This window comes from Pseudophryne corroboree, chromosome 1, assembly GCF_028390025.1.
Source record: "Pseudophryne corroboree isolate aPseCor3 chromosome 1, aPseCor3.hap2, whole genome shotgun sequence".
NCBI lineage: Eukaryota > Metazoa > Chordata > Amphibia > Anura > Myobatrachidae > Pseudophryne > Pseudophryne corroboree.
The window spans coordinates 977,423,848-977,439,480 of record NC_086444.1 but is presented as its reverse complement, the minus strand read 5'-3'; the positions used below and the strand labels follow the sequence as shown (position 1 = coordinate 977,439,480).

The 15,633-nt window shown below is 49.7% G+C and overlaps 1 protein-coding gene across 6 annotated transcripts in view; it reads left to right on the top strand.

Annotated features, from left to right (window-relative positions):
• Positions 1–15,633, top strand: part of TRIM2 (tripartite motif containing 2) — a 220,078-nt gene that overhangs the window by 114,198 nt on the left and 90,247 nt on the right. Inside the window, exon 1 of one of the 6 annotated variants that reach the window (XM_063920528.1) lies at positions 4,000–4,089. The exons of the other annotated variants lie outside the window; for them this stretch is intronic. The gene's annotated coding sequence lies outside the window, so the exon portion shown is untranslated. Of the gene's footprint in view, positions 1–3,999; positions 4,090–15,633 lie in introns of those variants that run through there. 6 annotated transcript variants of the gene reach the window in all.

Sequence of the window (15,633 nt, the reverse complement as noted above, 5' to 3'; positions counted from 1 at the left end):
CTGCGAATAACCCTGTCGCCAAGGACAAGGGTATATCTTCTGTGGTGGTTGCAAAAGGCTCATCTATTGGAGGGCCGCAGATTCGGCATACAGGATTTGATCCTGGTGACCACGGACGCCAGCCTGAGAGGTTGGGGAGCAGTCACACAAGGAAGAAACTTCCAGGGGGTATGGACGAACCTGGAAAAGTCTATTCACATAAACATTCTGGTACTAAGAGCAATCTAAAATGCTCTAAGCCAGGCGGAACCACTCCTGCAAGGAAAACCGGTGTTGATTCAGTCGGACAACATCACGGCGGTCGCCCATGTAAACAGACAGGGCGGCACAAGAAGCAGGAGTGCAATGGCAGAAGCTGCCAAGATTCTTCGCTGGGCGGAGAATCACGTAATAGCACTGTCAGCAGTGTTCTTCCCGGGCGTGGAGAACTGGGAAGCAGACTTCCTCAGCAGACACGATATACACCCGGGAGAGGGGGGTCTTCATCCAGAAGTCTTCCACATGCTAATAAACTGTTGGGAAAGACCAATGGTAGACATGATGGCGTCTCGCCTCAACAAGAAACTGGACAAGTATTGCGCCAGGTCAAGAGATCCACAGGCAATAGCTGTGGACGCACTGGTAACACCTTGGGTGTACAAATCAGTATATGTGTTTCCTCCTCTGCCTCTCATACCAAAGGTATTGAAGATTATACGGTGAGGAGGAGTAAGAAATACTAGTGGCTCCGGATTGGCCAAGAAGGACTTGGTACCCGGAACTTCAAGAGTTGGTCACGGACGACCCGTGCCCTCTACTTCTGAGAAGGGACCTGCTACAACAGGGTCCCTGTCTCTTTCAAGACTTACCGCGGCTGCGTTTGACGGCATGGCGGTTGAACGCCAGATCCTAAAAGGGAAAGGCATTCCAGAAGAAGTCATTCCTACCTTGATTAAGGCAAGGAAGGAAGTCACCGCGAAACATTATCACCGCATTTGGCGAAAATATGTCGCGTGGTGCGAGGATCGGAGTGTTCCGACGGAGGAATTTCAACTGGGTCGTTTCCTACATTTCCTACAATCAGGATTGTCTAGGGGTCTCAAATTGAGATCTATTAAGGTTCAAATTTCGGCCCTGTCAATATTCTTCCAAAAAGAATTGGCCTCAGTTCCTGAGGTACAGACTTTTGTTAAAGGAGTACTGCATATACAGCCTCCTGTGGTGCCTCCGGTGGCACCGTGGGATCTAAATGTAGTTTTAGATTTCCTCAAATCCCATTGGTTTGAACCATTGAAAAAGGTGGATTTTAAATATCTCACATGGAAAGTGACTATGTTACTGGCCCTGGCTTCCGCCAGGAGAGTATCTGAATTGGCGGCTTTATCTTATAAAAGCCCTTATCTAATCTTCCATTCGGATAGGGCAGAACTGAGGACTCGTCCGCATTTTCTCCCTAAGGTGGTATCAGCGTTTCACCTGAACCAACCTATTGTGGTGCCTGCGGCCACTGGCGACTTGGAGGACTCCAAGTTGCTAGACGTTGTCAGAGCCTTAAAAATATACATTTCAAGGACGGCTGAAGTCAGAAAATCTGACTCGCTGTTGATACTATATGCACCCAACAAGTTGGGTGCCCCTGCTTCTAAGCAGACGATTGCTCGTTGGATTTGTAACACAATTCAACTTGCTCATTCTGTGGCAGGCCTGCCACAGCCTAAATCTGTTAAGGCCCATTCCACAAGGAAGGTGGGCTCATCTTGGGCGGCTGCCCGAGGGGTCTCGGCATTACAATTCTGCCGAGCAGCTACGTGGTCGGGGGAAAACACGTTTGTAAAATTCTACAAATTTGATACCCTGGCAAAAGAGGACTTGGAATTCTCTCATTCGGTGCTGCAGAGTCATCCGCACTCTCCCGCCCGTTTGGGAGCTTTGGTATAATCCCCATGGTCCTTTCAGGAACCCCAGCATCCACTTAGGACGATAGAGAAAATAAGAATTTACTTACCGATAATTCTATTTCTCGGAGTCCGTAGTGGATGCTGGGCGCCCATCCCAAGTGCGGATTATCTGCAATACTGTACATAGTTATTGTTAACAAATTCGGGTTATATTGTTAAGGAGCCATCTTTAAGAGGCTCTTTCTGTTATCATACTGTTAACTGGGTTTAGATCACAAGTTGTACGGTGTGATTGGTGTGGCTGGTATGAGTCTTACCCGGGATTCAAATTGCCTCCCTTATTGTGTACGCTCGTCCGGGCACAGTACCTAACTGGAGTCTGGGGGGGGGTCATAGGGGGAGGAGCCAGTGCACACCACCTGATCTGGTAAAAGCTTTACTTTTTTGTGCCCTGTCTCCTGCGGAGCCGCTATTCCCCATGGTCCTTTCAGGAACCCCAGCATCCACTACGGACTCCGAGAAATAGAATTATCGGTAAGTAAATTCTTATTTTATTTGCGTCATGTGCTGTTTGGGGAGTGTTTTTTGGAAGGGCCATCCTGCGTGACACTGCAGTGCCACTCCTAGATGGGCCAGGTGTTTGTGTCGGCCACTAGGGTCGCTTAGCTTAGTCATCCAGCGACCTCGGTGCAAATTTTAGGACTAAAAATAATATTGTGAGGTGTGAGGTATTCAGAATAGACTGAAAATGAGTGGAAATTATGTTTTTTGAGGTTAATAATACTTTGGGATCAAAATGACCCCCAAATTCTATGATTTAAGCTGTTTTTTAGTGTTTTTTGAAAAAAACACCCGAATCCAAAACACACCCGAATCCGACAAAAAAAATTCGGTGAGGTTTTGCCAAAACGCTGTCGAACCCAAAACACGGCCGCGGAACCGAACCCAAAACCAAAACACAAAACCCGAAAAAATTTCAAGTGCACATCTCTACTTAAAATAACACTGTCTACCACCCATCACCCCCACTCACCCCTGATTGGAATTTAAAGTAGGTGGTAGATATTATATAAAAGGTATATCAAATGTAAAAACAACGGTAATAAAGTACACTGGAAGAACTGTGCACATCCCGTCTCCTCTCTCTAAGCAACTGACGTCATACAAACGTGTGTCATGACTGGTCAAACACGCAGAAGTGCAGGACTGGGGACACAGGTATGTTCTGGAGCCGGCACCCAACAGCTGTCTAATTACTGACAGCCTGCTGGGAGTATTCAGCCAGCTCAGCTCTTGGACAATTTTAGTGAAGCTCATGGTCTGCCAGACATGCCCTTTATACAGCCTTGTTGGCGGGCCCCGTGAGACCAACAGGGCCCCAAGCAGCTGCTTTGGTTGCCTTGTGGTAAATCCTCCTCTGATTGGTATAGCTGTATCAAACCTCCTACAAAGGAAATGTGGAGGTGTTGCCTATGGAAACACAATCAGATTCTTGCTATCATTTTATAGAATGTACTAGATAAGGGTTTAAAATGGGTTCCCCTGAATTTCCAATTACCAGCACCAGGCTGAACCAGCTGGGGAGTTGATGCTATAGCAGGGGACACACATTGGCAGCCAGCCCCAAATTGGTCAGCGCAGGGCTGGAATTCCTCGAGAAAGTTTGGACCCAAAAACATTAGAGCTGCTGTATAGCCATCCGTGTGAGCAGCTTTTAGTCGCTGACTGATTTTGCTCTTGCACAAGCTGACCGCTATTCATCCCACCTCTCTAATCTCCTGTCAGGCTACGTCTTCTCACTCCACACATGCTTTTCTTTAGCTGCTTTTACTATACAAGGGCCTGAAATAATTAGATTAGATATGTTGTGCTGAAAACGTATGACTTCACGCAGCAGTAACATGCCAAGGAAAACCACATATTTAACCTCTTTGCTCTTTACTGCACACCAGCATTGAAGAAGTTAAATAAATAAAGTAAGGGAAGGTGGGAGTGGATGTGTTGGCTATTTTTAATGTATGAGTGGAATGGATTGGCTGGGTCCCTATACTATTGGAAAGAGTGTGTGTTTCATCACAGATGACTAATCTGGAGGGATAAACAGAGGCAGGACTAGCTGCATGCTTCCAGTCATCATATGTGGAGTGAGCCTGCATGTAAACAAGAGCCTGTCACCAGAGTTGCAGGAGGAACCCCTGAGTTCTGCTCCCTGGTAAGTAAACGCTCTGCCCTCCATATACAGTAGCTGAAGGGTTACAAACAATGGGGCAGATTTATTAAGCCTGGTGAAGTGATAAAGTGGAAGGTGATAACGCACCAGCCAGTCAGCTCCTAACTGTCATTTTTCAAACCTAGCCTGTAACATGGAAATTAGGAGCTGATTGGCTGGTCATTTATCACCTTCCACTTTATCACTTCACCAGGCTTAATAAATCTGTCCCAATGACTCCTATGGCTGTTGTTTTACAAAATAAAAATGCTTTGATGGAATGTTCCCTTTTTTTCATGCAATGTTTATTATTTTTAGAGGCATGTTTCAGCATACTCTGTATAATTAGTTGTCCCCATTAACAGGTTATTGTGCTCCATAGGTAAAGATGATTGCTTACGTACTTACTTCCTACAGTAAGGAGAGGCGGCTTCTAATGTAAGGCCAGATAAAAGCATTGTAAGGTTTCCTGTTGTATGTGAGCCAAGCAATCTGTGCTGTGTGAATTCTGGAGACTGCTGGGATAGGGATATGACATCTATTAAATAACAGTCAGGAAGTGAAGCTGGGCTCTGGGTGGTGTGCATGCAGGGCAGTCTCTCCAACATTGTACACACTGGGAGAAAGCCTTCTTTTATTATCATCAAGCTCTAGCCTCATTTATTTCTCTTACGTCCTAGAGGATACTGGGGACTCCGTAAGGACGATGGGGTATAGACGGGCTCCGCAGGAGACATGGGCACCTAAAAGAACTTTCTAGTATGGTGTGCACTGGCTCCTCCCTCTATGCCCCTCCTCCAGACCTCCGTTAGATCTTGTGCCCAGAGGAGATAGGGTGCATTACAGGGAGCTCTCCTGAGTTTTCTGTAAAAAGAATTTTGTTAGGTTTTTTATTTTCAGGGAGCTCTGCTGGCAACAGACTCCCTGCATCGTGGGACTGAGGGGAGAGAAGCAGACCCACTTCTTAAGAGTTAAGGGCTCTGCTTCTTAGGCTATTGGACACCATTAGCTCCAGAGGGAGTCGGAACACAGGTCTCACCCTGGGGTTTGTCCCGGAGCCGCGCCGCCATCCTCCTCACAGATGCCGGAAAAAAGAAGCCGGGTGAGTATGTCAGACATAAGAAGACATCAGGCGGCAGAAGACTTCAGATCTTCATGAGGTAAGCTGCGCACCATTGCTCCCACACTTACACACACACACATGGCACTGATAGGTGCAGGGCGCAGGGGGGGCGCCCTGGGCAGCAATAAACCTCGTTTTAGGCAAAAAAAGTATGTAGTTAGGCTGCGGAGGCAGTAAACTAAGGATCCCCGCCATTTTTTTTCAAATTCACGAGTGGGACCGAAGCCAGCCGCGCGAGGGGGCGGAGCTTGATCCCTCAGCACTAACCAGCACCATTTTCTCCACAGAGGCTGCAGAGAACGCTGGCTCCCCGGACTCTCCCCTGCTGAGCATCAGAGGGCTGAAAAAAAGAGAGGGGGGCACATAATTAAGGCGCAGTGAGTGGGGAAATCTATATACATTTATATATATAAAAGCGCTATCTGGGTTTTTTTTTTCCTGGGTCAGTTGGCGCTGGTGTGTGCTGGCATACTCTCTCTCTGTCTCGCCAAAGGGCCTTCTTTAGGGAATTGTCCCCTTATAGTTATATCCCAGTGTGTGTGGGGTGTCGGTACGTGTGTCGGCATGTCTGAAAGAGGAGGTGGAACAGATGAGTGGTGTGTCTCAGTCGGCGGTGCCGACTCAGGATTGGATGGATATGTGGCATGTTAAATGCTAGTGTAGCTTCACTGCATAAACGACTGGACAAAGCAGAGTCCAGTGCGTCGGCAGGTAATCAATCTATGGATTATACCGACTCACAGGACCCGTCGGGGTCTCAGAAACGTCCCTTCTCACAAATAAGGGACACAGATACCGACACGGACTCTGATTCCAGTGTCGACTATGATGAAGCAAGATTGCACCCCAGGGTGACAAAAAGTATTCAGTGCATGATTATTGCAATAAAAGATGTTACATATCACTGATGAGCCCTCGGTGCCCGACACGAGGATACAGATGTTTAAGGGAAAGAAACAAGTTATAAACTTTCCTCCTTCCCATGAAATTAACGAGTTATGTGAAAAAGCATGGGAAACTCCAGATAAGAAACTGCAGATTCCCAAAAGGGTTCTTATGGCGTACCCTTTCCATTCACAGGACAGGGTACGTTGGGAATCCTCTCCCACAGTGGACAAAGCCTTAACACGCCTTTCCAAGAAGGTGGCGCTACCGTCCCCTGACACAGCGGCCCTCAAGGATCCTGCGGACCGCAGGCAAGAGACTACACTAAAGTCTATCTACACTCATACTGGTACTTTGCTTAGACCGGCAATTGCGTCGGCATGGGTATGTAGTGCAGTAGCAGCTTGGACGGATACACTGTCAGCTGACCTTGATACCCTAGATAGGGATACAATTTTGTTAACATTAGCTCATATTAAGGACGCAGTCTTATATATGAGGACGCTTAAAGAGACATTGGTTTACTGGGTTCAAGAGCCAATGCTATGGCTATTTCGGCAAGAAGAGCCTTATGGATCCGCCAATGGACGGGGGATGCAGACTCAAAAAGGCATATGGAGGTTTTACCTTACAAAGGTGATGTATTGTTTGGGGACGGCCTCGCGGACCTGATCTCTACAGCTACCGTGGGTAAGTCGACCTTTTTACCTTTTGTTCCCCAACAGCAAAAGAAACCCCCACAATATCAGATGCAGTCCTTTTGGTCGCATAGATCCAGAAGAGGTCGGGGCTCCTCTTTTCTCGCCAGGGGTAAGGGTAGAGGCAAGAGGACACCTGCTGCGGCTGGTTCCCAAGAGCAGAAGTCCTCCCCGGCTTCCGCTAAGTCTACCGCATGACGCTGGGGATCCCCTGCGGGAGTCCGCACAGGTGGGGGCACGCCTTCGACTATTCAGCCAAGTCTGGGTTCAGTCAGACGTGGACCCTTGGGTGATAGAAATAGTCTCCCAGGGCTACAAGCTGGAATTCGAAGAGGTGCCACCACGCCGATTTTTCAAGTCGGCCTTACCAGCTTCTACCCCAGAGCGGGAAGTAGTGCTAGCTGCAATTCAAATGCTGTGTCAACAGCGAGTGATTATCAGGGTTCCCCTGAGCCAACAGGGAAAAGGGTATTATTCAACCCTATTTGTGGTTCCGAAGCCGGATGGTTCGGTAAGGCCCATTTTAAACCTAAAATCCCTGAACCTGTACCTGAAAAGATTCAAATTCAAGATGGAATCGCTCCGAGCGGTGATAGCCTGCCTCGAAGGGGGGGGATTTTATGGTGTCACTGAACATAAAGGATGCTTACCTTCATGTCCCCATATATCCCTCTCATCAGGAGTACCTGAGATTCGCGGTACAGCATTGTCATTATCAGTTTCAGACGTTGCCGTTTGGGCTGTCCACGGCCCCGAGGATTTTCACCAAGATAATGGCGGAAATGATGGTGATCCTGCGCAAGCGAGGAGTCACAATTATCCCATACTTGGATGATCTCCTGATAAAAGCAAGATCAAGAGAGCAATTACTGGAGAACGTGTCACTCTCTCAGAGAGTGCTTCAATAACATGGGTGGATTCTCAATCTACCAAAGTCACAGTTGGTTCCGACAACTCGACTACCGTTCCTAGGCATGATACTGGACACGGAACAAAAGAAAGTTTTCCTCCCATTGGAAAAAGTCCGGGACCTCCAGAACATGGTCCTAGAACTACTAAAGCCGAAAAGAGTGTCAGCTCATCAATGCACTCGGGTTCTGGGGAAAATGGTGGCAACTTACGAGGCCATTCCCTTCGGCAGGTTCCATGCAAGGACGTTTCAATGGGATCTTCTGGGCAAATGGTCCGGGTCCCATCTACAATTACATCAAAATATAACACTGTCCCCCAGGGCCAGGGTGTTTCTTCTATGGTGGCTACATAGTGCTCACCTTCTAGAGGGTCGCAGGTTCGGCATTCAGGACTGGATCCTAGTAACCACGGACGCGAGCCTCCGAGGATGGGGAGCAGTCACCCAAGGAAGGAATTTTCAGGGACTATGGTCAGACCAGGAGTCCTGTCTACACATCAACGTGTTGGAGCTAAGGGCCATATACAACGGCCTTCGACAAGCGGAGAATTTTCTTCGCAACCTACTGGTTCTGATTCAATCAGACAATGTCACAGCAGTAGCTCATGTGAACCGCCAAGGCGGGACAAGAAGCAGAGTCGCGATGGCGGAAGCCACCAGGATTCTTCGCTGGGCGGAAAATCACGTAAGCGCTCTGTCAGCTGTCTTCATTCCGGGAGTGGACAACTGGGAAGCAGACTTCCTCTGCAGACACGATCTCCATCCAGGAGAGTGGGGACTTCATCAAGAAGTCTTTGCAGAGATAACGGGTCTCTGGGGAGTTCCTCAAATAGACATGATGGCGTCACGCCTCAACAATAAGCTTTGGAGGTATTGTGCCAGGTCCCGGGACCCTCAGGCAATAGCAGAAGACGCTCTGGTAACGCCATGGGTGTTTCAGTCGGTCTATGTGTTTCCTCCGCTTCCTCTCATCACAAAAGTGTTGAGGATCATAAGACGAAAAAGAGTACAGACAATACTCATTGTTCCAGACTGGCCTCGAAGGGCCTGGTACTCGGATCCTCAGGAGATGCTCACAGAAGATCCTTGGCCTCTTCCTCTAAGAGAGGACCTGTTACAGCAGGGGCCCTGTCTGTTCCAAGACTTACCGCGGTTACGTTTGACGGCATGGCGGTTGAACGCCGGATCCTAGCGGAGAAGGGTATTCCGGAGGAGGTCATACCTACTCTAATAAAGGCTAGGAAGGAGGTGACGTCAAAACATTATCACCGTATCTGGAGGAAATATGTCTCTTGGTGTGAAACCAAGAATGCTCCTACGGAAGATTTCTATCTGGGTCGTTTTCTCCACTTCCTGCAGACAAGAGTGGATATGGGCCTAAAGTTAGGCTCTGTTAAAGTACAGATTTCGGCTTTGTCAATATTCTTTCAGAAGGAATTGGCTTTTCTTCCAGAAGTCCAGACTTTTGTAAAAGGAGTACTGCACATCCAGCCTCCTTTTGTGCCGCCAGTGGCACCATGGGTCCTGAACGTGGTGTTGCAGTTCCTTAAATCACACTGGTTTGAACCCCTTAAAACGGTGGAGTTAAAATTTCTCACCTGGAAGGTGGTCATGTTGTTAGCCTTGGCATCTGCGAGGCGTGTGTCAGAATTGGCGGCCTTGTCTTACAGGAGCCCTTACTTGATTTTTCATGTGGATAGAGCGGAATTGAGGACTCGTCCTCAATTTTTACCCAAGGTGGTGTCTTCATTTCATATGAACCAACCTATAGTGGTGCCCGTGGCTCCCCGGACTCTCCCCTGCTGAGCATCAGAGGGCTGAAAAAAAGAGAGGGGGGCACATAATTAAGGCGCAGTGAGTGGGGAAATCTATATACATTTATATATATAAAAGCGCTATCTGGGTTTTTTTTTTCCTGGGTCAGTTGGCGCTGGTGTGTGCTGGCATACTCTCTCTCTCTCTCGCCAAAGGGCCTTCTTTAGGGAATTGTCCCCTTATAGTTATATCCCAGTGTGTGTGGGGTGTCGGTACGTGTGTCGGCATGTCTGAAAGAGGAGGTGGAACAGATGAGTGGTGTGTCTCAGTCGGCGGTGCCGACTCAGGATTGGATGGATATGTGGCATGTTAAATGCTAGTGTAGCTTCACTGCATAAACGACTGGACAAAGCAGAGTCCAGTGCGTCGGCAGGTAATCAATCTATGGATTATACCGACTCACAGGACCCGTCGGGGTCTCAGAAACGTCCCTTCTCACAAATAAGGGACACAGATACCGACACGGACTCTGATTCCAGTGTCGACTATGATGAAGCAAGATTGCACCCCAGGGTGACAAAAAGTATTCAGTGCATGATTATTGCAATAAAAGATGTTACATATCACTGATGAGCCCTCGGTGCCCGACACGAGGATACAGATGTTTAAGGGAAAGAAACAAGTTATAAACTTTCCTCCTTCCCATGAAATTAACGAGTTATGTGAAAAAGCATGGGAAACTCCAGATAAGAAACTGCAGATTCCCAAAAGGGTTCTTATGGCGTACCCTTTCCATTCACAGGACAGGGTACGTTGGGAATCCTCTCCCACAGTGGACAAAGCCTTAACACGCCTTTCCAAGAAGGTGGCGCTACCGTCCCCTGACACAGCGGCCCTCAAGGATCCTGCGGACCGCAGGCAAGAGACTACACTAAAGTCTATCTACACTCATACTGGTACTTTGCTTAGACCGCCAATTGCGTCGGCATGGGTATGTAGTGCAGTAGCAGCTTGGACGGATACACTGTCAGCTGACCTTGATACCCTAGATAGGGATACAATTTTGTTAACATTAGCTCATATTAAGGACGCAGTCTTATATATGAGGGACGCTTAAAGAGACATTGGTTTACTGGGTTCAAGAGCCAATGCTATGGCTATTTCGGCAAGAAGAGCCTTATGGATCCGCCAATGGACGGGGGATGCAGACTCAAAAAGGCATATGGAGGTTTTACCTTACAAAGGTGATGTATTGTTTGGGGACGGCCTCGCGGACCTGATCTCTACAGCTACCGTGGGTAAGTCGACCTTTTTACCTTTTGTTCCCCAACAGCAAAAGAAACCCCCACAATATCAGATGCAGTCCTTTTGGTCGCATAGATCCAGAAGAGGTCGGGGCTCCTCTTTTCTCGCCAGGGGTAAGGGTAGAGGCAAGAGGACACCTGCTGCGGCTGGTTCCCAAGAGCAGAAGTCCTCCCCGGCTTCCGCTAAGTCTACCGCATGACGCTGGGGATCCCCTGCGGGAGTCCGCACAGGTGGGGGCACGTCTTCGACTATTCAGCCAAGTCTGGGTTCAGTCAGACGTGGACCCTTGGGTGATAGAAATAGTCTCCCAGGGCTACAAGCTGGAATTCGAAGAGGTGCCACCACGCCGATTTTTCAAGTCTGCCTTACCAGCTTCTACCCCAGAGCGGGAAGTAGTGCTAGCTGCAATTCAAATGCTGTGTCAACAGCGAGTGATTATCAGGGTTCCCCTGAGCCAACAGGGAAAAGGGTATTATTCAACCCTATTTGTGGTTCCGAAGCCGGATGGTTCGGTAAGGCCCATTTTAAACCTAAAATCCCTGAACCTGTACCTGAAAAGATTCAAATTCAAGATGGAATCGCTCCGAGCGGTGATAGCCTGCCTCGAAGGGGGGGGATTTTATGGTGTCACTGAACATAAAGGATGCTTACCTTCATGTCCCCATATATCCCTCTCATCAGGAGTACCTGAGATTCGCGGTACAGCATTGTCATTATCAGTTTCAGACGTTGCCGTTTGGGCTGTCCACGGCCCCGAGGATTTTCACCAAGATAATGGCGGAAATGATGGTGATCCTGCGCAAGCGAGGAGTCACAATTATCCCATACTTGGATGATCTCCTGATAAAAGCAAGATCAAGAGAGCAATTACTGGAGAACGTGTCACTCTCTCAGAGAGTGCTTCAATAACATGGGTGGATTCTCAATCTACCAAAGTCACAGTTGGTTCCGACAACTCGACTACCGTTCCTAGGCATGATACTGGACACGGAACAAAAGAAAGTTTTCCTCCCATTGGAAAAAGTCCGGGACCTCCAGAACATGGTCCTAGAACTACTAAAGCCGAAAAGAGTGTCAGCTCATCAATGCACTCGGGTTCTGGGGAAAATGGTGGCAACTTACGAGGCCATTCCCTTCGGCAGGTTCCATGCAAGGACGTTTCAATGGGATCTTCTGGACAAATGGTCCGGGTCCCATCTACAATTACATCAAAATATAACACTGTCCCCCAGGGCCAGGGTGTTTCTTCTATGGTGGCTACATAGTGCTCACCTTCTAGAGGGTCGCAGGTTCGGCATTCAGGACTGGATCCTAGTAACCACGGACGCGAGCCTCCGAGGATGGGGAGCAGTCACCCAAGGAAGGAATTTTCAGGGACTATGGTCAGACCAGGAGTCCTGTCTACACATCAACGTGTTGGAGCTAAGGGCCATATACAACGGCCTTCGACAAGCGGAGAATTTTCTTCGCAACCTACTGGTTCTGATTCAATCAGACAATGTCACAGCAGTAGCTCATGTGAACCGCCAAGGCGGGACAAGAAGCAGAGTCGCGATGGCGGAAGCCACCAGGATTCTTCGCTGGGCGGAAAATCACGTAAGCGCTCTGTCAGCTGTCTTCATTCCGGGAGTGGACAACTGGGAAGCAGACTTCCTCTGCAGACACGATCTCCATCCAGGAGAGTGGGGACTTCATCAAGAAGTCTTTGCAGAGATAACGGGTCTCTGGGGAGTTCCTCAAATAGACATGATGGCGTCACGCCTCAACAATAAGCTTTGGAGGTATTGTGCCAGGTCCCGGGACCCTCAGGCAATAGCAGTAGACGCTCTGGTAACGCCATGGGTGTTTCAGTCGGTCTATGTGTTTCCTCCGCTTCCTCTCATCACAAAAGTGTTGAGGATCATAAGACGAAAAAGAGTACAGACAATACTCATTGTTCCAGACTGGCCTCGAAGGGCCTGGTACTCGGATCCTCAGGAGATGCTCACAGAAGATCCTTGGCCTCTTCCTCTAAGAGAGGACCTGTTACAGCAGGGTGTTACAAACCTGCAGCGGCCGCGGCGGCCGCGCTTGTCCCTACGGGTGGTCTGGTCTGCCCGGCGCCTCGTTCCCCCTGGCGGTCTCCGGATTCAGTGGCGGGTCGGCGCTGCTCCCCGGCGGCTTCCCGGAAGCAGGGACGCCGCCATCGCAAGTGAGGGCAAGCAGGCGGAGCAGGTCTGACGTCACCTGCCTGCTCCGTCAATCAGGCTGGGGCGGGGAGTTTAAAAGCGGATACCAGGCAGAGATCCGGTGCCTGAGTATCTTCGTTTCTCCTTCGGAAGCTGTGATTCCAGAGCTCCCTCGTCCTGTGCCTCCAAGCATCCTGTGCCTCCAAGCTCGTCCTGTGCCTCCAAGCATCCTGTACCTCCAAGCATCCCGTGCCTCCAAGCACCTCCGTGCCTCCAAGCACCTCTGTGCCTCCAAGCACCTCCGTGCCTCCAAGCACCCCGTGCCTCCAAGCACCTCGTGCCTCCAAGCACCTCCGTGCCTCCAAGCACCTCCGTGCCTCCAAGCACCTCCGTGCCTCCAAGCACCTCGTGCCTCCAAGCACCTCCGTGCCTCCAAGTACCCTCGTGCCTTCAAGCACCTCCGTGCCTCCAAGCACCTCGTGCCTCCAAGCACCTCCGTGCCTCCAAGCACCTCCGTGCCTCCAAGCACCTCCGTGCCTCCAAGCACCTCGTGCCTCCAAGCATCTCCGTACCTCCAGGGGCCTCCTAGCACGCCCTGTACTTCCAGCACCTCAGAACCCCAATACCGCGGAGCCTCCGACATCACGGTACCTCTAATATCTCAGTACCCCAGCCTTCAGTATTTCTACGAGTCTTGTCTTACAGGAGACCGTCAAGAACTCCTCTGTGCCTCCCGCCTGCCGACGTAGTCCTGCATGAGGAAGACCTACATCCGGCCATCCCTACTGCGACCCAGTGGCGGTTCCTCTTCCCGGTCATCGGAAGAAGCCCCGAGTCCACAACACTCCCAAACCAGGTCAGTGATAGTATACTCAGGCCTAATGGACTCGGGGATTCGGAACACGGACTCGAGTGCCATCCAGAACCTGGCTTCCCGAGTACAAAGTCAGGAGGCGGCGCAAGGCCAGGTGATGCAGTACCTCCAGCAGTTGTCCGGACGTCTGGATCAGATCCAGGCGTCTCTGGCCTCAGTAATTCCGGCTCCTGCTCCAGTGGTCGCACCAGTTGTCGTTGCCAGTAATGTTCAACCATCGGCTGGTATCACTCCACGTCTTCAGTTGCCTACTCCGTCCCGCTATAATGGGAATCCCAAAAATTGCCGCGGTTTCTTGAACCAATGCGAGGTACATTTCGAGCTACTTGCACACAACTTTCCTACAGACCGGTCCAAGGTAGCATATATCATTTCTTTATTGGAAGGTTCTGCTCTGGATTGGGTGTCTCCACTATGGGAACGGTCCGATCCCATGGTTTCCAACTATACCAACTTCATCTCGTCCTTTCGAAGGATTTTCGACGAACCCGGCAGAATGACCACGGCTTCTTCCGATTTGCTCCATGTTCGGCAAGGCGCCCGTTCCGTGGGCCAGTATGTGGTTCATTTCCAGACCATTGCTTCCGAACTACGCTGGAATAATGACGCCCTGAGAGCTGCCTTCTGGAACGGTCTTTCCGACCGGCTGAAAGATGAGCTGGTTACTAGAGATCTGCCGGATCCATTAGAAGATTTGATTTCTCTGTGCGTCAAGGTGGATCTTCGGATGCAAGAGCGTGGAAGAGAACGTAGCCATTCAGATCGTCCCAGGCTCCGGAATCCTACTCCTAGGCCGGTGGCCTCACCTAGCTCAGATGAGCCCATGCAAATTAACCGCTCCCGACTGTCTCCAGAAGAACGACAGCGTCGTCGTGAGGGTAAACTCTGCCTTTACTGTGGAGCCGCAGATCATTTTCTTAAATCTTGTAAAGTCCGTCCGGGAAACGGGCAGTCCTAGCTTGTTCCGGAGGAGTCAAGCTGGGAGTTGCGACAAAAGCTTCTCCAACTTCGGACTGTTTGCTTCCAGTAACTCTAGTCTCCAACTCAGTCTCCAAGTCTTGTGAAGCCCTATTGGACTCCGGAGCTGCGGGGAACTTCGTTTCTTCCATCTGTGCCCAAAGTTTGGGTTTGAAGTTACGGCCTATCGAGCGGCCAATCTCACTGACGGCTATCAATGGGACTAGAATTGCCAAAGGTCTTATAAGGTGGCGCACGGGGCCAGTTAAGCTGCAGGTCGGGGCTCTACATCAGGAAGATTTGGAACTCTTGGTAATCCCAGAAATGTCCCATGATCTGGTTCTTGGAATACCTTGGCTAAAAAGTCATAATCCCCACATCGACTGGAAGTCGTCACAAATTCTGTCCTGGAGTTCCTTTTGTCACACTAATTGTCTTACTCCTGTCTGTCCGCTCCGTGTCACTTCCAAGACGGATGAAGAGCACATTCCGGAGGCATATCAAGGGTACAAGGACGTGTTTTCGGAACAAGCTGCGGACCTATTACCACCTCACAGGCCTTGGGACTGCTCTATTGACCTTGTCCCAGGGAAGACGCCACCCCGTGGTCGCACATATCCTCTGTCTCTTCCTGAGACCCAAGCCATGTCGGAGTATATTAAGTCCAATCTGCTCAAAGGATTCATTCGCCCCTCTTCCTCCCCTGCTGGTGCAGGCTTCTTTTTTGTGAAGAAAAAAGACGGAGGGTTGAGACCATGCATCGACTACCGCGGCCTAAATGACATTACTATTAAGAATAAGTACCCTTTGCCACTAATCACAGAGTTATTTGATAGGGTTCGTGGGGCCCGCATTTTTTCCAAACTCGACTT